The sequence below is a fragment of the Camelus ferus genome, chromosome 15 (assembly GCF_009834535.1).
Source record: "Camelus ferus isolate YT-003-E chromosome 15, BCGSAC_Cfer_1.0, whole genome shotgun sequence".
In the NCBI taxonomy this organism is placed as follows: domain Eukaryota; kingdom Metazoa; phylum Chordata; class Mammalia; order Artiodactyla; family Camelidae; genus Camelus; species Camelus ferus.
In genome coordinates this window covers 15,477,972-15,500,167 of record NC_045710.1, presented here as the reverse complement: position 1 = coordinate 15,500,167, position 22,196 = coordinate 15,477,972, and the positions used below count along the sequence as shown (strand labels likewise).

At 44.2% G+C, this 22,196-nt stretch overlaps 1 protein-coding gene and 1 pseudogene across 5 annotated transcripts in view; both read left to right on the top strand.

The window, feature by feature from the left end:
* The window catches only part of LOC106730690, a 494,581-nt gene that overhangs the window by 387,224 nt on the left and 85,161 nt on the right, over positions 1–22,196 (top strand). The gene's annotated exons all lie outside the window — the stretch shown is intronic.
* LOC102516587 lies at positions 15,837–16,825 on the top strand (annotated as a pseudogene).

The window sequence follows — 22,196 nt, the reverse complement described above, 5'->3', positions numbered from 1 at the left end:
CTGATGTGGCATGACATTGGTGCTATATAAAGGGCTGACAGTGACAGCATGAAGATAGAGGAAATTATGCCTGAGCTCTCCAGGCAGCCAGCCCACCTCCCAACCCTCCTGATACCCTCTGCCTCACCTGAATCACCTCCTGGTCGCGACCGCCATGTCTCATCATCGACTTCAGTAACAGTTGGTACTCTGCTTGCTGCTTGCTCTGCCTGCCACCAAGGCTGAGATGAATATCTCATGGGACCATCTTTCTTTGCTGGGATGAGCTAATGTTTTTGCTCCCTAGCATGGAGCTATGCTTATTTCTCAGACAGCATACAAGTTTCCATAGGTTAAAAAGTCTGCCCTTACTCAGAAGACAAAGACTGAGGCTATGAGAAAAACAAAACAAAACAAAACAAAACAAAACAAAAAACCTCTCACATAAGCCAGGAACTTAAGGACATGAAAGGCAATGAGTCCTCTGCATTTTTAATGCTGGTTTATGAATGGAGGAGAACTACCTACCACGTGGGAGCCAAATCAAAGCTAGTACTTTATGTCGCTTAAATCAATGAAATGCCACAAAAAGCCTGAGCTTGTCCAAGTTGCTGGCATGCTGGTTGCCCGAGTTAAAAGCCACTTCCTGGGGATTTGGGCAGAGTCACCAAGGAGAATGAACAGCATTCATCAACACTTTGGTGATGAACAAACAGTCATCATCCATCCAGGTTCTCTGAGTTGAAGCTCTGAAAGGAGCCTCTGTCTACAAATCCGGTCTTTTGGGAGCCACTTGTATGTTTCTAGGACATGAAGGTGTGTAAAGAAAATTTCACAGGTGTTCACAACCCCCTCAAAAGCTCTGCTTCCAACTGGGAAAGAAAGCACATTGCTGAAATCTGTCAAGTATGATGTGCATAGAACAAGCACAGACTGGGGGTCACAACACCTAATTCCAGGTATTGCCACGGAGGACTTGGTGATGTACTAGAGTAAGAATAAAGCATGTTAGGTCCACCTGGGAAGGTGATCACAAATGAACTAAGCCAAGGGGTGATCATGCCACTGACCCTTTCGAGTCCCCAACAAGGGTCCTTCTGCCTGGTGGTGTTCAGGCCAATAGAATGAGACACAGTTCAGTTCAGAAGCAAATGACATCTTTATTCTTTGGTCAAAGAATGGAGCAGAGCTAGCTCGTGCTCCAGAGAACACACCTCCCGGAGAGGCCAGGGGCGGGGCTGCTTCACAGGGTTCTCCCCGGGAAGGGAGGGGCGCAGCTCTCGGGGGCCTGGCGCAGCTCTCGCGATTTGGGCACCAGGAAACCGCGCAGCCGCTCCGCACAGGCACACGGCCCGACCCCGCCATCTTGAACCGAGGTGTCGTCGTTAGCGTCTCTGCCCACTGCCCGCTGGCTGAGCCCGAGCGTCCGCCGCGGCCGCTTCGTGTGGGGAGCTCTGGCCTGAAGAGCGCCAAGTGCAAGGTCTCCCGTGAGCGGAGTGAGTCTAGACGAAGCACAAGGGAAGGAAAGAAGGTTGGATTTTATTACTGGGATTCTATTTTGATTTCCCGGGAATTGTTCTTGGGCTTTGCCGGTGACGGGAGGGTTAAGAACACTGTTCGGCTCTTGCTGCTTGTTCTGGCAGCAGGCATCCCACCCAAGGAAGGACACACACACCCTCCGAATCACAGAGTCCCCGAGTGGTTGCAAGCGAGCTGTCTGGGTCAGTGTCATTTTTCACACCTGAAAAATGGGCTGATTTGACATCCCCAGGGGCTCCCTAGCTCACTCGCTAGGTTTTGACACTGTGCAAGGCGGGCTGCAGTTGGGGCAGGGGTATGAATGGGGTTCCACGTCCTGGAGGAAGGACTCCGAGAGGGGCACTGGAAACCTCAGCTCTGCTACGGTGGTGAGTGGTGCTGTGTACGTGTCATAAAGCCTGCCCAGGCCACGCCTTCAGGAAGGCTTCTCTCGGATCAAAACTCGGATAGATTTTTAAGTAGCATATTCGTTCATTCAGTCATTGATTCTCACATTATTTAACTCAGTAATTCAGCAGGTATTTTTATGTGTAATGAACAGTCTGCCAACCCCTCTTTCTAGGATATGTTTGGAGCCCCCAGTTTAAGTTCTTTTGGAAGGTTTACCTACCCTGTTCCTTCCTCCCTCCCTCCCTCCCTCCCTTCCTTAGCATCCTTGTACCCGACTCTGTAGGAGAGAAGAGCTAACAGTTCTTTGCCCAGGATCTCTGGTGTAGAGCCGGGATGATTTGTAAGCGGTAGACTCTTCCCAGAGCCAGGCAGGGGTTTGCCGTGCAGGGTCCTCCAGAAAGGTGGGTGTCAGTATTTGCTCTGAAGGAGGTACGTTAGGGGGAAAGGCAGTGACTCATGACTATTTAAAACTAGTCTGTAGAAGTTATGAAGATCGGAGCTGTACCCCTGTGAAAGCGCTAAGCAGAAGGAACAGAGTCATTGCGTCTTGAAGTTAGTTTTGCCATTACTGATTACCCACTCTTACTGTTTATACCCTGTGTAGTCAACCCCAGATGACTTCCCTCGTGCTTCCCTGTTACTCATTCTTCGAGCTTCAGCTCACAGTGCCCCTCTTCCAGGAAACTCCGATTTTAGCGATTGGTGAGTATGGCCCCTCTGAGCATCTCTGTCCCTTAGTATCTGCCTGCACATTTCCTGGAGGCCTTGAGGGGTTCAGAGTTCACAGAGGGCATATTGTTTCTCTTGCCCAGAGCTGGCCTCCTTGGAGAGCAAGCCTAAGTGCAGTCCCTCCCTTCCCATTCTTGAACAGTGAACACCTTGTTTCAAGGGCACTGATGACTTCATGATGCTTCAGTGGCTGGCCAGATAGGTAGTTGGATCATACCCTGAGGTTGCCTTGGCCAGGCTTTCTATACAGATAAGAACTTAACCCCTGCTGCAGGGAGGCCCATCTTCAGCTGTTTCTGCTGTGTGTGTTTAGTTCTTAGTGGTGCCTTGAGGGCTCCTGCTCCCATCTCTGCAGATTCTCCTGTTGGGACTTTGCATGTGTCAGTTTGCCTGCAGACACTGCTATGGTGTCACAATTGCGACTTGATGAGAGCAATTTTCCTAACTGAAACAATTCTGGTGATTAACTCCAGCTCCCTTCTGCCAGCCTGTACATCTGGATGGGCTGCAGTGTCTACACATACACGCACACACGCAGCCTGAGGGTCCAGCTTCCTGGGCGCTCTAGGACCCACTGGAACTCCCTCTGTAAGCCCTCCCTCCCTCCTGAGTTAACAGCAGTGTCCCAGATACATGCATAACAGGTTTCCAATTTATTTCTTTTCCAACAGCCCTTGGCAAACATTTCTTCCCCCTTTCTCTTTTTATTGCTTGCCTTTATCTGCTAAATCCCTGCTTGTGGGTCTCCAGCTGCCTTTATAGCACCTGCCCTTGTTAATATCTCCATGTTGTTGCAGTAGCTGCCCTTGGGGTCTTAATGAGGAGCGGGTGGATATTATCAGGTCACTTTCAGGGAAGAGGCTGGGAAGGGAACCTATTACCAACCAAGGCATTACATAGGTTATCTCATTTAAAACCATCCTTGTGCAGTAAATATTATTTCCCTGACTTTATAATGAGAAAATCTATCCCCAGGAAAGCCCCCCGAATATCATTCTTCTGAAATTCCCTATAAGAGTCAATCTCTCTTCTGCTTAAGTTCTTTCAATGGAGTCCTAGGATCTATTACAGAATAAAGATCACATTTCTCAGCCCAGTATTCAAAATCCCTCATGGCTTGGCCTTAATCTACATTTTCTGTCCCATTGCTCACCCACCACTTTATAAATATTTGGTGATCATCAAATTGAGTTAGTACCCAACCCTTTCCCACCTCTCTACCTGTGCTCCTGTGATTCTCCCCTTTATAATGCCCTCCTCAAACTGTTTACCCCACATGGATAATGCTTAATTTTTAAGAAGCAGCTCAGAAATCACAGGCCCCACGCAAACTCACCAGACTGCCTCAGCTGGAAGGAATCACTCCCTGCCCCACCATCACAGCACGTAACCTGGGTCTCTCTTCAGTCCTTCTTGTCATTACTTTGTCTGAAGCTATGATCTCCTTAAGGGTGAGAATCAGGTCTGATTTTAATTCATCATCCCACAGTATGTCAAGGGCCAATCCTTTCTCAGGGTTTATGCTTTAATAAAACTATCTGTTGAATGAATGATTTGGGAAAAGTCACCCACCATCTTCTTACTACCGTCTCCATCTGTGGTTAATAACTAGTGCTAAGTAAGAGACTTCTGACTAAAACATATGAGACACAAAAATTGGTGCTAAATGACTAACTTTCTAAAATTTTTACTTAGGCTAGTTCTTATACTTCCCAAATGGTTTATCTTCAGTGACTATCTTTGCATTTGGTTAAATAGACATGGGTCTCCTTTAATGTAAATTTGGAATTTCAAAATAAATTTTTTTTGTCCTCAGAATAGGACATATACAAATCAGAATCAAAGTAGGCTAATCCCTTTATCCACAGACAGTCGGTGGCTGTGCAAAAATGTACACATGGAATATGAAATATGCTTGCCAAGGAACTCATGTAGTCAACTTACCTCTCTTGAAGTTAACAGTTAATTTAATTCACAAACTTTAAATGTATGTATAAATGTACATAAATCTTCCCTAAATTTTAGACCTATACATTCATTATCAGCTCAAAAACTGTGTGGATAGCCTACAGTTCCCTGGAACCCTGAGACACCTAAACTTGAATTTACAGCCCCATGCTCTGTCCAGCCACGTCAAGCCACGTATGACCTGTTCTGTCTGCTCTTTGTGTTCAAGTAGCGGTGTTCACACCATCTCCTTCATAAGTTGGGTAATTATCCTCTTTTGCTTTTCCCCCTTTTTCCAATCCTGCTCAAGCAATCAATTATTCAGTACTATTGACTATACTGCAGAAATACCTGTAATATATTGCTTCTTTTCTTTTACTCCACTGCTAGTGTGTGCAGTTTTTTTTTAATAAAACAAAAAATGGTCAATATTATTAACAATGAACTTAATGTATTAAGTGTCTACATATTCTGACAGCATGCCAGGTTCTTGACAGATGTTATCTCATGTTGCACTAGCAAGAACTCTTTGAAGGAAGGCATTTCAAGCAAAATTTGTCTTACACGAGGAGACTGAGACTTTGAAAGTTGAACTTCCCAAAGTTTTCACCACTAGTAAGTGGCAAAATGGGATTTAAACGAGTCTCTGTGACTCCAAAGCCTAATGTCTTCTGCTAAACCACACTGCCTTTCAGTGAAGAAAATGATAGATTTGATTTAAAGCATCCATCGGTTTATTCTGCAGAGCCGCTGAGTGTGCACAGGTGCCGGGCTCTGTATTAGACTGATGATGGAGTGGTGCACGTGTTTCTAGAGGAGCTCCTGGCTCATCAGGGTTGGGTGAGGTCATGCCGGGGTAGCAGATATCTGGAACAGCTCAGTCACTTCACAAACATACATTTTATTGCTCACACACACCACTTACCTGCTGATGGTTGGCTGAGGGCTCTGCTTCGTGTCATCCCTTTCCTCACCCCAGGACCCAGGGTGATGGAGCAGCCACTTTCTGCAACATTGCTGGTTCCCTTCACAGTGGGTTAATAGAGTTTAATTGCTGGCTTCTAATGCTTCTAACCATAAATGTTGTCAGCTGGTTAGAAGCGCACACTTCATAGGCCAAAGAGAGTCACGTGCCACAATCAGGAAAGGAGGAAGGTAGGGGAAGGGCAGTAAATACTGCTGAGGAGTAATACAGCTTACCACATTGATGCGGAAAGTCACTTATACACATCCTACTGGGAAAGAAGCTTTAGTGTCCTCTCCCTTCATTAGAAGTGCCCCGAGGATGGAAGGACTTGCTAATGTGACTCGTTCAGGGCACTGGTTGTGCTCTCCAACACTTCCTGCTGCCCCGAGGTAGACAGCCCTGGAGAGCTGACCCTTAGGAAGGAGCTAGCTCATGCCCTTCTGTGTATATTCTGCAGTATTTGACAGAATGGCAAACTGAGGTGGCACCTTCTTTGGTTTGGCAACACCACCTTTTCTCCTTGCTCTGATCTCTTTTTCGTTATGGGCTACTAAGATGGTGGTAAGAGGCCAAGTTTAGATCTCACAGCACTGGGAGGGAGGAACCAGGAAGCCCCATTTAGGCCTTGAGCCAAATCCACTTCTCCTACCCAATCTTTAGGAGACTTCAGCACTGGGACTCTCTTGGCGCTGATGCAGGATAGTACTTTGTATCCCATTTGGCTTCATTTCTTTAAGACTATAGTCATCAGAATCCTATCTTTAATTAGTAGGATTCAATTTCTTCGTTTTTGGATTCTTGCCTTAATACCATCAAATTTCCATCAGTATTCAAAAAACATGCCAGTGGAAGCACACGCACATTTTATGGATCACCGGGGAAAACAGAATGATCAATATACTCTGCGGGAAGGTAAATCAGGAAAAGATGAGTTCTCTAGGTCCTGAAGAGTGGGAGGAAGCAGTAGGGCAGAAGAAACAGCAAATCCACAGGGTCGAGACAGAGCATTGCCTCCTAGGCAAATACCATTGGAATATAATGGATTCAGAACAAACGCTTTCTGGTGGGATTTGTCAAAAACCAAAGCCGAGAAGGCCAGATTATTAAAGGCTGCTGGACATAGAGAAACTTAAACCTGTATTTTTCATTTCAGAATCTCTATTACTTACTAGGGACTTAATTATTATTCAGGGAATGAATGAAAAAATGTATATATACACTTATGTATAAGGTGTTTAGGTTATTTACTATATGTAGGAATTAAATTATTATTTCTCTATATAAGAACCAAATGTAATAAATTACTATTGTTATGTCAATTAAAGATAGAAAAACTGAGCCATAGAGATACTAAGAGTTTGACATACTATGTATCAAAGATGCCTTTGGCTACAAGTGAAGGTATACTTGTTGTGAGATAATAGAAAATATATATATCGGTCTCTGCCCCTAGTTTTCAGCTGCACTCCTGCTCCCAGCTTCTCCAGAGAGGGGAAAGGGGCTGGAAATGGAGTTAATAAGTGACCATGCCAGTGTGAGGAAGCCTCCATAAAATCCCAGTAGTAGTGGGTTGGGGAGCTTCCTAGCTGAAGTGTTTCTTTGAGTTCTATGAATTGTTCTAGCAAATTAATTGAACCCAAGGATGGGGTGGTTGGAACATTCCCTCTAGAGGCAGTTGGTCAGAAGTACAGGTGATAACCAAGGCTTTCAACTGGTGTCTGAAGTGGAGGGTGGGAGCAGTGTTGCGGGACTGAGCCCTTAGGCTGTGGGATCTGACACTGTCTCTGGGTGAATAGTGTCAGAACTGAGTTGATGCACTTGCCTAAAAATGTTTTAAATAATGATAAAGGAATATTTATTATTTCTGGCAAGAAGAATGGGAATAATGGTGGTAATTCCCTTCAGGGCTAATTTTGCAGCTCAATAATGTTATTAGGGCCCCAGGCCCTTTCTGCTCTTCCACTTCTGGCCCTTGTGTTTTCTCCTCGTAGTTACAAAATGACTGCCACGGTTCCAGACCTCACATGAACTCAGGATGATGTCAACTGACAGAAAGGGAGATGACACTCTGCATGTCCTTATTCGGAAAGAAATTCCTCATAACTATCTTTAGGACAATATCTCAATAGCCTTTTTGGTATGGCTGTGAGAACATGATCCACCTGAAATGGCAAAACAAAGAGATTGCATTGCCCTGTTTATGGTGTTAGATAAAATTAGGCATTGGGGCAAGTAGAGAAGTAGGAGAGGTAAAGTGATTAAAACAAAAAGGAGAGTGAACTGAGTGACATTACAGGTGGTAGCATGGAATCAAAATTCTGGAAGGCTGAAGGAATTTTTTGAGAATTTAAAATTTTTTAATTTTCAAACTTAGAGTCTTTGTATCCCTGTGTCTATATTCTCTTCACTTTCCTGATTCCTCTCTAAATCCTGAAACAGGTACAAATTCCACATGTTTGTTTTGGAGAGAAAGTCAAGAAAAGGGACTGTATCCCCAACCTCCGTTGGCATAAAGCTCTGCATTTAAATGAATGTTGGGAAGATTTTGAGTGCACTCATTACAGGAACTTAAAGCTTAACCCCTGAGAATTATCTGAAATCTTGAGGAAGATGTTGGAATTTCCATAGCATGTGACATAGAGCCTTAAGAGAATTTTATTTAATTTTCAAAAGACAGGAAGACCTCAAATTTGGGTCACAAACAAGATGGTGCATTAAGTATTCCTAACTGTCAATCTTCGGCCATATTTCTGATAATCCCCTATGTATAAATTTCCGTAAGAGCAATTAGTGGTCAGAGGTTGTGGCCATACAGGAAGTCCCTGAAAGGCATTGCCAAGTGCTGTGACAGGGCTCACGTCCCTGTACCTTTGCCAGCGCTGGAGAATATTGTGATGTTTCAAAGCCCTTGTGTCTGAGATTTTAAGTGCCTGTGCACTGACCCTGAAGAAGTGCCTGCCTTTTGTTCCAGAAATTCCTGCCTGCCTGCAGTCTGAGCCATTATCCATAGTCTGGGTGTATTTGACTGTGTCTCCTATCCAGATGAAGTGGAAAAATGTGTAGGCAGGAAGAAGGAAGGCATATGAGATGGATGCAGGGTCTAGGAAGGTTACTGTCTAAGGAATAGCATGTGGCAGTCTTAAGGAAATGAGCCCCTTTCCTGAGAAATTGAATTTCTGAGAAGGATCTTTAAGTCTGAGATATCTTGGCCCCAAACTTGAGGTTAGGTGTTGTCTCTGGAGGATATTCTAATTTCCTCTATATTCCCCACCCCCCACCACCTCCACTGCTTGCAAGCACACGCGCGCACACACACACATACACGCGCACATGCACACATACACACACGTGCACACATGCACGCACTACCATCCTTTGCCGCTTCTGAGGTTGCAAAGCTATTGCTTTGAAGGAAGGACCCAGAGTAGCAAGGATTTGGTGAAACAACTCTTACATTGACCATCACGCTTTCTTTTTACAAGGAATTCGTCTTTTGCCTTTGGCCACCTGGATTAGAGGCAGATCCACTCACAGGAAACAGAATCCAGCACAGTGCTGGAGGCTGGGCTGTGTTTAGGCGCCAGGGGAAAAACCTAATGAATGGTGACACTAGGAAAAATGGACTAATCAGGTAAGTATTTTGTTTCTTTTCTGTATCTGCCATATGAGTGCTGTGTGCACCTGGGGGACAGAGCAGGGCATGAGAAATGCCACTGGGCACTTGAGGTCCTCCCACAGGGAAATTCTGTGTTATGGTGAGGCAGTCTCAAATGTCCTCCAGAGGAAATTCACCAAGCTCCAAGATCCAGCTTGCCTAAATTCATTCCATTTAAATACATATGCTGGTGAAGCTTGGGAATGATTAAATGTAGGCTGTGTCTCCTAATACGTAATGCCATCATCACCATCATCACCATCATCTCTCAGCACCACTGACATAATTTTTATCGCCATCTCAATTTCCCTTAGAGTCTTAGAAGCCCAGGGTTGATGTACTCAGTCATCAGTTCTGTTTGTCAGTCCACCGGTATGAAGTTGCCTGAGGGCAGGAGCTCAACTTGGTAATCTTAGTGTACTTACCAGGCACCAGTGGGCACTCAACACGTATTTACAATGAATGAGTGAATGCACGCACAAATGAATATGTCATGCCGCCATTATTTGTGCAAGGCGCCTCTTTTGTTTCATTTAATTTTAATTATGTTCCTTTTGAACTCCAGTTCCCATTCCCCTTCGTGCATAGGCCCTCCCTCCGGTGTCTATAACGGATGTCCTCCCGATTCAGAGAGGAAATCCTTCTCTCTCTTTGCTTTATACTGTCGTGTTATTCTGTGCAAAACTGGTTGATGATCTCTGACTGCGGCCGAGTGTTTCTCAGTAACCTTACACCGCATCTCATGTTTCTGTTCTCCAGTCGTGGGCATCTTGGTTGTGTCCCCTGCTGTCACAAACGATGTGGACATCCTCACAAATGTCTTCTTGGGGACCTATGAGAGGGCTTCTCTGGGACATCAGATCAGGGATGGGATGAATGGGAATCACCGTCTATGTGTATGGTTAATTTCAGTAACTTTTACCAGATTCTCTCCTGAAAGGCACCAGCCATGCATGACTATTTCTGTTTCCAACACTAGTTTTGCCTACTTTCTAATTTTGCTTATCAGATGATTACAATAATGATTACTGAGTCTGAGCACCTATTATTAGCCTTTTGGATCCCCTCTGAGTTGCCTCTTCTTATCCTTTATCTGTTTTGTATTGGGCTTCTTATCTTGTCTAGATGATTTACAGAAATCCTTCATATACCCAGATAATAATTCCTTATTAATATCTCCCAGGCTGCTTCCGTTATTGCCTTCACACAGAGTGGCCTTTGAGGTACAGGAATCTTTTTCTGTTTAGTTTTTTTCTCTCACGATTTATGTAGTTTGGGTTTTGTTTAATAAAGCCTTTCCCACTATAAGGTAAATGACTGTCCAATCTGAGGTAAACATGTATTACACGTTTCTTCTGTTAATGCTATTGCCTTTCACAATCTGTTTTTTTTTTAATCCACATGTATATTTGAAGTTGGTATGTCACAGAGACAGGTAAAAGGAATAGATCAATAGTCAACTTTTGAGAAGAATTAGCTCATTATTATATACATATGTATATATACTTTAAAATTTTAATTTTTTTCAGGACTTTTTTTGGGGGGGCATAATTAGGCTTATTTATTTATCTATTTATTTATGTTAATGGAGGTACTGGGGATTGAACCCAGGACCTTGTGCATGCTAAGCACGTACTCTACCACTGAGCTATACCCTCCCTCCTCATTATTATATTTTAAGAAAATAAATTCCAAGCATATTAAAGACCTAACTGTTTTCCTTTTGGTAGAAATTCTGTCTTCTGCTGTTAGTTGTTCCATTTGTTGTCTTTTTTTTCTTAAATAGCCCATGTTGTCTTTAGACACCTCACTTTTCCCCAGGAGCTCACTTCTTCCACTCTTGGGATCATCAGCTGTCTTGGCTGGTAGTGCCATCAGGATGGAGGAGCAAACCTTAGATCCCAGATTGTTCCACTCGGGGATGTGGAAACTCTGGTGTTGCTATTTACACTCCATCATTTTTGTACCCTTTCTAGTGCTCCCTGTTGCTCGCAGAATTCCCTAGTGCTCCCTTCCAGGGTGTCTGCCTCTGTGGTAATGGGCGTAGGATGGTTGGGGAGATGGAAACAGCTGCATTTCCACCCTGGTAGAAAGCAAGCCACAAATTAGCATGCTGGGGCTACCCTGGGGCTCCGAGTGGAATACCAGCTGTCTCCCACTTGATCCCTGGCCTGCCCCACTGTAGGCCGCTGCCCAGACTTACCCATCACTCTTCTGTCTCCCCAGAAACCTCACACACATTTTGCTTAATGTTTGAGCATCTCTCTTAAATACACAAGCTTCTTTTTTCCCTTCTGGCTTCTTCACAGTTGGTTGGGGAGGGTGCCAGCAGCCTGTCCTTGTTGGCCATGATGTGGAGGACTGGAAGCCTGTCAGAAATTTGTCATATTGAGCATCCAGTTTTGGAGATTTGTGCATGTCAAGTATAATTGTGGAATGCTTGATGAGCTTTTACTGTATTAAGTTATTTTATTCAGATTGCAACTGTCATCTTTAAAGTTAAAAAGAAACCTTCCAATATTTAGTGTTACTTGTTGGACGCATAATCATAACAAAGGTTTTGCTGAAAATAATAATGTGAAATTGAAAAGTAATCTCTATGAAATTCTATGTGCTCATAATTAATCATTAATCTTCCAACATCTTTGTAAGAACAGTAGGGTCTCTGTATTATTTCACAAAGGAAGAAACCAGTGTAAAATCTCAAATCACACAGTCTGAATCACAGCAGGTATTGGTGACACTTCCTGAGGCACAGCTGGGGAGGTCTCTGTTAAAAGACTTGTGCTTCAGTGACTACAGGGCCGCAGGTTCTCCTGGATGGGTTCTGTAGCCATCCTGGCTCTATTTTTCAAGCTGATGGAAGCTATATTCAACGTTCAGCTTTCAGCAGAAAGGAGTAACCCACCACCTATATCATCCCCACTTAAGATGTCGGGGGGACAGAGTCTAGGTATGGAAACCCAGAGACATGGTTCCCAGACCTGGGCACATGTCCACCTGAATGCATAATTTGGGGCCAGTTTCTTATCATTTCTGGGCATCAGTTTTCCAAAATGTGAATGAGGAAGCTGACTTGATACATCTCCCTCTTCATGCAGCTTTAAAGAGCTTGGGGTTTGTGATTCGGGGTAGGGACTCAAGCAGACCCTATATTCCATCCAGAAGCACTGAATTTACTTTCCTTCCAGAACAGGAAGTCTCAGTGTCAAAGATTTGAAAGTGCCTTTAGAGACAACCTAGACAGGTGCCAAGGCTGGGATTCCTTTTGCAGTTGTGTGAGTCTAGCAAGGCATTAGGAGTAGATATCTTTTCCAGCATATTCCTAGGTTTTCCATGGAAGGGGAAGGGAGAGCCTGTTTGCTCCAAGTTTTTGCTGTCTTCAGTGTAAGCCTGCCCCAACTTCTGCCTTCAGCGCTTGTAGCCACCCTATGGTTTCCAGAAGCTGCTTTTGCAAACGTGCAGCCTGACACGGGGCCATGACCAACGAAGGTGCTTCTGGACTATCGGTTTGTGATGTGCTCATTGATCCCGTTTTTGCTGCCATAATCTGTTATTATCTAATTCTATCTAAATACTTGAGCCAGTTTTCATATTTGAAATCCAGGCAGATTTAAAATGACCTTTTAAAGTCCCCCAGTTGTGGAATGAGTTCAAACAGGGTAGGAGGAGATGGGATGATATCCAGCGCGGGATGGATGGACGAGAAGAGTGGCGGTGCTGAGCAGAAGGCCTGCCCCAGGCAGCGAGCCTCTCATGTTGGTGGACCAGCAGGAAATAAGTGGAGATCTCGGCATCTCAGCTTTTTGGGTTATCCCTGAGCCCCTGCTGTGGCCCCAGTGACTGGTCCTTATCTGGAGGCAGCAGAGAGGTAAAGGAGATCTTTAAAACTGCGCAGCGGACGGCCACTCCATAGGCGTATCCGTTTTGACAAAATGCAGCGTAGATTTGTGCTAAGAACTCAGGCAGCAGAGACTGCAGCCTCCTCCCTGCTCATGCTGGAAGACTTTTTCTCCCAGTAATGAGAGTGCCGGGTGAGCAGGCGTTCCCCGCCAGCGCTGGCAGCAGGACAGCTTATGCCCGGGATGGATTTTTCTTCATTGATTCTAATCTTCTTCCTGACTGTCTGTCTTGGCTGCTTTGACATATTGAACACCGAATAGTCCCTGAGTAATTCTTAAACATTTGGGGATCGTTTTTATTTTTACAAGACAGTAGAATCCAATGAAGTGATTTATACATGTGCTAGAAGAAAACGAAGGGGAAAAAAAAAAACCCAACAACAACAACAAAGTGGTTTCATTCTGGGAATAAACACAGACTCAGTGACGATTAAGAACAACACCAAACAAAAGGTTCACGCCCAGTCTTCAATAATTTCATAATTTCTTAAGGATGTACAGAATCATGTAGCGATGCACAGTAAGGCATAAAGGGCTTTCACAGCTCCGGCTTCAGCCATGATTGATGAGAAAATGCTACTGGAGGGAGAAAAGGAAAATGAATATTTATTAATGGAATACAGTGTTGGGGGTGCTTAAAATCTAAGGAGATCCATCATTTCGTATTCAAGGTTGGATGCATTCAGAACAGAAAGTTCAGGATGAGGACCCCACAGCTGAACAGTAGACCAGAAAAATTCACAGGCGCTGCCGTCATCCGGACCACGGGGGACTTCCTGGAGATGTTATTCCCATTTCAGCCTCCATTTGCATCAGCTGAACAGGGCAATGTTACATGAGTTATCACTCCAGAAATGCTATGACAACAGTTGCCTTCACATTTTAGAACACCCAGAGCTATGTGGCCTGGTCATTCACCCGGAAATTAATATATCATATCTTCGTATTTTCTCTGTATACGGTAGTTATAGTCTCTGTGCTGGCAGCTTGGGAATTATTAGCAAGATTTTTTTTCTACCATGACTTCATCTGTTGTCCTTTGCGCCTTTTAAGTGCAGTTTAGCCAACCAATAGCACCTTTTCAAATCCCCCTGCATATTCTCTCCCCTTCCCTATCCTTGCTCTATTTAGGTTGGTGAGTTAGTTAAGACTCAGAAAAGACTGTTTCCTCTTGGTGAAATGTTACTCATCTGACCTTAACATCCTAAAAAAAATTGAAGTTGGAAATCCAAGGAAGGCATTGTGGATCTCTTCTGTGATGGTATTATTTCTCCATGTAAGCAGCTTGTTCAGACAATTAACAGTAGTGATACCGTGGCTTGTTGTTTTGACAGGGAAGGAGAAATTGACTGATGGCATTTAACTGCCTAATTTAACTTAAGGTATTGAAGTTGTAATGGAAGTTTCAGTGTGTAGACTTCAGCTAATGGGTAGCCCCCAAGCACATCACCCCTACCCACATAACCATAGGTACACAATGTCTTCAACTTCCCAGGCTTCCTTGGGATCTACAGTGCTTTACTGTAGAATGTGGTAGTGATGGCTTATTGGTCTCATAAATCCACATGCACTAAGATTTTGAAATCACTGTCCTGATAGATGGTCTGGGTCTTTAGACTGTCACTCCTGTTATTTCTGGATATGAGTATTTCTAGGTAGCAAATCTTGGACTCCAGGGGCTGGCTATTACTGGTTTGTTGTATATGTTATGCCAGAAGAAAATTTGCTATTCTGTTAGACAGTATGTTTCAATTTACTTTAAACCATTGATTCTACCAAATCCTCAGCAATAGAGGTGGATGGATTATCTGTTGGCCATCTCTGGAAGAAGACCAAGAGGGTATGGATTGTATTGTTACTTCTTTTATATCATGCACATTTCCCACCTCCCAGTACAGACTGGGTGGTTTGGTCCCTAGGAAAGGGCTGGATCTAAAGCAGGTATCCAGCAAATATTTAATGGGCTAGTTAATTTATAAGTTTTTTATTTGGATGAAAAGCAATATTGGAGTTTTATTCTGTCTGGAGAGGAGGATTCAGATCTACTGATAATTATGCAGCAGTGGCCAAAAGGTATGTGTTCAGGGAGGCTGCACATCTCAAAGGATAGAGTTTAAAAAGCCTCTGAGTTGAACAAAAAGATGAATGATCTCTGGAGAGATTTTTCTGGCTTGGCTACAAATAGAGCCAGTGAGGAAGAATGATGAGAGATGAAGCTAGAAAGGGGTAGTTAAAGGCAAGACCCAGAATATCTTGGTATTTTCTGGTTAAAGACTTTTAGCTAGGTCCTGTAAGCAATGAAGCATTAAGGACTTAAGAGGCCAAATTAAATAGATAATGCCTGATCTGATTTGGATTTTAGAAAGCTTACTTTAACGTTGTAGATAGAATGGAAGGTGGCAATAGTGGAGGAAGGAGGAAATGATAGAAGAGTATTTCCATAAGCTAAGACAGTAGGTATGTGTTATGACTTAGTTGTGTCTCCTGAAAATTCTTCTGTAGAAGCCCTAACTCCTGGTACCTCAGAATGTGACTGAATTTGGAGATAGATCCTTTAGGTAGGTAATTAAGTTTAAATGAAGCTGTTTGGGTGGGTTTCGGTCCAATCTGACTGGTGTCTTTATAAGAAGAAGAGTTTAGGACACAAGAGACACTGGGGATGTTCATGTCGAGAGAAAAGGCCATGTGAGGACACAGCGGGAAGGCGACCGTCTGTAAGTTAGGGAGAGAGGCCTCAGTGGAAACCAAACCTACCGACACTTTGATCTTGGATGTCCAGCCTCCAGAACAGTGAGAAAATACATTTCTGCTGGTTTAAGTCCCCCAGTCTGTGGCATTTTGTTACAGCAGCCCTATTCTCCAGAGAAACAGCACCAACAGGATATGTCTGTCTGTCTGTCTGTTTATCTATTTATTTATTGTAAGGAGTTGGCTCACACAATGATGGAGGCTAAGAAGACCTTGTAGTTGTCAAGCTGGAGGCCCAGGAGAGTGGATGACGTAGGTCTCAGTCCAAAAGCCAACAGGCTGGAGACCCAGGAAGAGCCAGTGTTTTAGTTCAAGGTCAAAGGCAGGGAAAGGCTGATGTCCCAGCTTTGGCAGTCAGGTAGAAGTTTCCTCTTACTTCAGAAATGGCCAGACTTGTGTGCCTGACTGCTGGGCTCATCCTCCTCTCTCTTGTTCCCCTGCACCCTATTGTGCTCACTTTCTGCCCTGCCATGCCCTGCTCTCAAGAGACACAAGCCATCTCCCCCAGCAAGCGGCCCCAGCCTGCCGTGGAGGAGGGCGGCACACGGCTCCGCTTTGCCCAGCTCTTGGATCACCTTATCACCCCGACCAAGGGGTCCACGCGCGCCACGGGCTGTGACCTGTAAAGTGCCTGTGATTACATGGTGCCACCTACGCAGAAGGCCCTTGTGAAGACCAGCATTCAGATAGCTTTCCCTTCTGGGTGCCTTGGAGGAGCAGCTCCATGTTCAGGCCTGGCTGCAAAACACTTCATGGATGTAGGAGCTGGTGTCATAGATGAAGATTACAGAGGAAATGTTGGTGTTGCACTATTTAATTTTGGCAAAGAAAAGTTTAAATTCGAAAAGGGCAATTGAATTGCATGGCTCATTTATGAAAAGGATCTTTTACCCAGAAATAGAGGAAGTTCAAGTTTTAGATGAGAAGGAAAGGGGTTCAGGAGGCTTTGGTTCTACTGGGAAGAATTAAAGTTTATGCCAAGAACAGAAAATGAGAAAATGTACTTTTTCACTGAAAATAAAAACTTCGCTTAAAGTGAAAAAAAAAGGGGGGGGGCAGCCTTTCTGTTCTTTTCAGGCCTTCAACTGATTGGGTGAGGGCCACCCACATTAGGGGGTGCAGTCCACTTTACTCAGTCTGCTGATGCAAACGTTAATCTCATCCAGAAACACTCTCACAGACACACCTAGAATAATGTCTGGACGAATATCTGGGCACCCCGTGGCCCAGTCATGTTGATACACAGAATCAGTCATCACAGCAACCCTAGCAAACTACTGTATGTAGCAGTAGCCCATGGAATGCATTAGAGGAGATGGATTTGAGAAATATTTTAAGTGGTATTATAAGGATTTGGTGACTGATCAGGTGCAATGAATAAAGAAGAGTGATTAAGTCAATAATATCTTCAGTATTCCTACACCAGATGATTGAGTGGGGGATGTGCAGGGGAAACACAGTGCATGTGCACATACACACACACACACACACACACACACACATAACACGGAGCAACTTCTATTAGATGTGTATAAAAGTTAAGGGGGAAATTGAGATTTAATCACTTACCCAGAGTTCACAATTTTTTGTAGCTATTAGGAGCGAAGCTGTTCAACAGGATCTTTGTAAACTAATAATACAGGTAAAAGTGATGCATTGAACTCATGAGACAGACCTTGAGGTCTTTAATAAGAACCTTTTAACTTATTTTGCATAGATACTATTTTTTTGTTCTGTATTTTTTCTCCCCCGGCCCACATTGGATCAGAAGCACTGCATTAGAGGGGAGTGCGAGTGTATGTATGTGCTTTGATTTGCATGCAGGAGGGAGTTCCAGTCCGGTAGATTAACCATATGTAAAACTGACTGTCAAAGCCTAGGTTTGAGGGAAGAAAGAGCAAATCTATAGGAAATGGTACATGAACTTAAAGGCACAAAGATTTGGCACCATTTTGACCAGGAACAAGCAGACACACACTGAGTGGTCTAGAAGTCATGGGCATTTGGTGTCTGAGTCATCAGTGAAAGGTTACATGTGATGGCCAGGTCTACTATCTAATTAGGTGGAAAAATAATAGGTAGGTTTTGGAACCAATCAATATATAAAAGAGGTTTGCGGTGAAACTCAATTGTGATGGTACAGCCATGGGCAGGGGAGTGAAAATGTTGACGGGAGTCCCCTTGTGATGGGGCAAAGGGACCAGAGTGGGGGCAGCAGGATAGGAGGGAGACTTGCACTCATCCTGGAGCCCCAGACCTCCACGAGCAGCAGCTGCCTCCTGCTGCACCTGCCAGGTGAGATGCTCATCTGCACAGTGTCTGCTCTCAGTGGTGCTGCCACCATCAATTGCTTTTCTCTCCGCAGTTTCCCAGCCCACCCTGATGGGGCTTGGCTGGTGGAGGTTGGGAGTTGATGAACTTCAACAAGTAGGAAATTATGGGGGAAATAAAGCACATCCTTTCCTAAAAGGTTTTACCTTTCCTTGTTATTTCAAAACCTGTAACTTTACACTTAGTCCAGTTGCTCTTCAGGTGGTCTCTTGGGTGAAATGAATTGGTTGGCAAAAGGGTGCCCACCTGTCTATTGAGAGATTAATGGCTTAGTTTTGAGAAGCCAGTGGCATTCTGCTGTGCAAGGGACTGCTCCCTCTTTGATCTTTAATCTGTTAGTACAATTGCAAGTGAAAACTCACAAAGAATTGCATTGCAAGCCATTTTGGGGTAGAACTTACATGTGATCCAGGGAGGCTGGTTCTGCATAAGCTGCTGACAGCCTTTTGCAAAATAAATTTATCCTTGATTAAAGACCTATATGTGTTGGGAGTGGGTGGGAGCAGGTAGAGAGGGTAGAGGAGTGGTGAGCAGATAAAAATCCAGGGTGAATCATTTGGCTGTTTAATGGAAAAGGTGATAGCAATATTTGTAAGAGTTTGTCTCCACAACACACATGCATGGAAGTGTTTACCACATGAGTGAGCGTGGAAGCAGATTGTGCCCTAGTCGAAATTTCAGATGACTGCAGCCTTCGCTGACCTTGACTGCAGCCTCATGAGAGACCTTGGGATGGAAGATCTGGCTCCACCATACCTGGATTCCTGACCCTGTGAGATAATAGTTTGTGTTAAGCTGCTAAGTTACGGGGTAGCTTGTTACACGGCAGTAGACAACTAATATACCACCTAAGATTTTTGGATAAGCATAATTTAAGCAAGGGGCTATGTCCATTACAGCAAAGAGATTTCTGTTGAAACTAGGAATATTCATTTTCAAATTATTGTCCCCATCTCCACCCCCACCTCCACCAGCCCAGGATTGCACACGGCCCTGGATAAATTGCTATACCGCATCATAGTTTACTCAGGTTGAAGAAGTAAAGTGATGGTCAAAGTTATTGATTTCAAAGACTCCTTAAGAAATTAGCCCCAGTCATTACAGTGAATGGTACCCAAAGCTGATAAAGAATCAGTTAAGCCATACTTTTCAGCCCATTTAGGAAATCAGGTTAAATAAACCATTAATATGAATGAGCCCTGCAATGATAGAAAAAAAATACAAATTAAAGCATAACAGCTTCTTTTTAAAGAACCTCTCTTTTTTGTTTGTTTGTGTTTTTTGTTGTTGCTGTTCCCACATCCAAATATGACAAATACTTCCTGGCACTTTTCCTGCTTGGGGCTTAGGATGGTCAGTGACCCTGAGGCCGTGGTAATAGTCACACTGTTTATTTATTACTCTTTAGACTCAGATGGCAGTCCCAGGCCTTGGAGCTCTGGACAAATTTGTATGAGCATCTGGCCAGAAAATGACTCTCCTGCTACCATGAAGCTAGCTGGCTCAGGCACCTGCTTTTTTTTTTTTTTTTTTTTTGAGTATGAATGATGCTCTTTTTCTTTCTTGGGGGCGAGGAGACTGACATCCTACTTAGTTTAGAAAACGTAGTCTAGAACCATGCCGTCCTATAGAAATGTCCAAGCCACAAATCCTAGCCCCATATGTAATTTTAAATTTTCTAGTGGCTACATTAAAAAGCTAAAAAGAAACAGTTGAATTTAATGTGAATAATATATTTTATTTAGCCCAATATATCCAGTGTTTTATCACTTCAACATGCAATTGGCATAGAAAATCATTTATGAGATAGTTCACATTCTTCTTCCTTTTTCATTCTAAATCTCGCAGTAAGATGTGTGTACTTACAACACGTCTTCGTTCACACTACCCACATCACAAGTGCTCAGTAGTCACACGTGCTTGATGGCTAATGTACTGGGCGAGGCTGGTCGTGAACCTGTGCAGAGCAGCCCCTGCCTCTCAGACTGCCTGGGACCCACCTTCACGCCGCTCTGCAGTCTCCTAGTGAACTCCCGCGTTCTTTCTGCCCCATGGTCTCCCTGCTCTGCGCCCTCCTCCTTGGCCAGCTCTTTCAGTTTTCCAGCTTTCTCGTGCTGTATGACCCGGCTACACTTGAGGACGATGATTCAACAGCAGGTTCTTCGGCTGCTCCTCTGAAGCTCTCTTTTGAAACAGGAAACATAATAGGATATACATTATGGCAACATTCAAACTGTTCATCAATTATCCATTACATCTGCCATCTCCCTTCTCCCAATGGAGGTAACTATGTTATTACCAAAAAAAAAAAAAATCTTATTTTAATTATAATCCAATCAGAAGATGCATCCATTATGTAGAATGCTTTGGCATGTTCTAAGAATTTAATTTTTGCACAAATAGTGGAGCAAATGCTGCAGAGAGGAAGGGGCTGGTTCGTTCGTTTCCTTATTAATTCAGTCATTCAAAAAATACATACAGAGTACTAGCTATGTGGAGGCATTGTGTTTGATGGGGGACACAAAGTTATACAGATCGTGGCCCCTGCTCTTAGGAAACTCACGGCCGAAAAGTAGAGCTGAGCCCTGAGCAGATGCCCAGCATGGCCACCTGCCTCCACAAGGGTTCTAACTAGGGTGATGGGGAGACATCTTGGAGGAGGCGAAATCGTGCTAAGTATGGAAGGCGTGGGTCGGCTTTTGATGTGTCACCGTGGATGAGAAGGGAGAGGCGTGGAGAGAATTTCAGAGACTGGCATGATAATATGACACAGAGAGGTAAAACCATACATTGAAAATATGTGCAGGGATGTATCTTTCTGACAGGCTGAAATGGAGAGGGCTGCGAGGACCCTGTGTGCAGTCAGGGTGCACAACTAGGTCAGGCCAGATCCTGGGGGGGCTTTCGTGCTGGGCCCGGAGACTGGATCTCCTTTTCTTGGCTGGGTGGAGCCAAGGAGGCTTCTAAGCGGAGCTGTAAGAGGATCGGAGCTGTGCCTCTCGAGGGTGGACCTGAAATGCGCATGCGTTTGTGCACAGGACTCTAGGGGGAGGAGGTGGCGGGGGAGGGCTCTGAACACTTTGTCTCTCGTGGGAACAAACAATATTAAAGTAATGGATTTATGCATTTTTTGACCTTTAAAAAATGGTATTTTCAGCAAACTTCCTCCTCCCCACCTCGCCCTCGTTAAATATTTCATCTCAACTGGAAAATACCCACAACAATAATTTTTTTTTATGGTTTTAGCCTTTCAGTAATAAACCAAAACAAACAGTGGGGAGCTTAAAAGGCCTTTCAGCTGAGAAAGATGAAAGCAGATGCCTCTGGTTTAGATTATTGTTAGAAAGCACTAGAGTTTTTTCTGGAAATCCTGTGAGGAAAAGGGAGCAGGAGGGAGAGCTGGTGTCGTGGCCGGCCTGTCCCTGGCCTGACAGTGGGGCAGTGCTTCTTGCTCGGCCAGCGTCTGTACGTGCGTGCGTCCAAGAATCGCATTCTCTGAAGTGGGATCCTCCTTCCCCTCCCGGCGGCTGGAACCCTCTTGTCGTCCAAGCTGTAGGGAAAGCCCCAGGGAGGGAGACAGAGAAATGGGTACATTTTGTCACAACACTATTGGGGAAGCAGCGATGCCTTCATGCCGTAATGAAGCCTAGAAGGCATGGTTTCTTAATGCAGCCCTTTGCTTGGACTGTTGACTTAAGCCCGTTTGTCACTCTAACTTTGAGTTGTCCAGAGCTTCCATTTTTTAGCAACAAGCAAACAGGCACTCCCTGTCTACTTAGACTGTTCCTTCCCACCAGCCTTTGTTCAATCCATTCCTTCCACCTAAAAAAGCCTGCCATTCATCTATTCAGACATTTGTTCAGCCAACACTTAATGAGAACCTGCTGTGTACCAGAACCCAAGGATTCAGAGACAAATAAAATGATAGTTTTATTTCGAAAGTGCACGGGCAAGTACACAGGTGCTAAAATACCTTGTGGCAAGTGCCATGATTGGTGTTGTCTTCAAG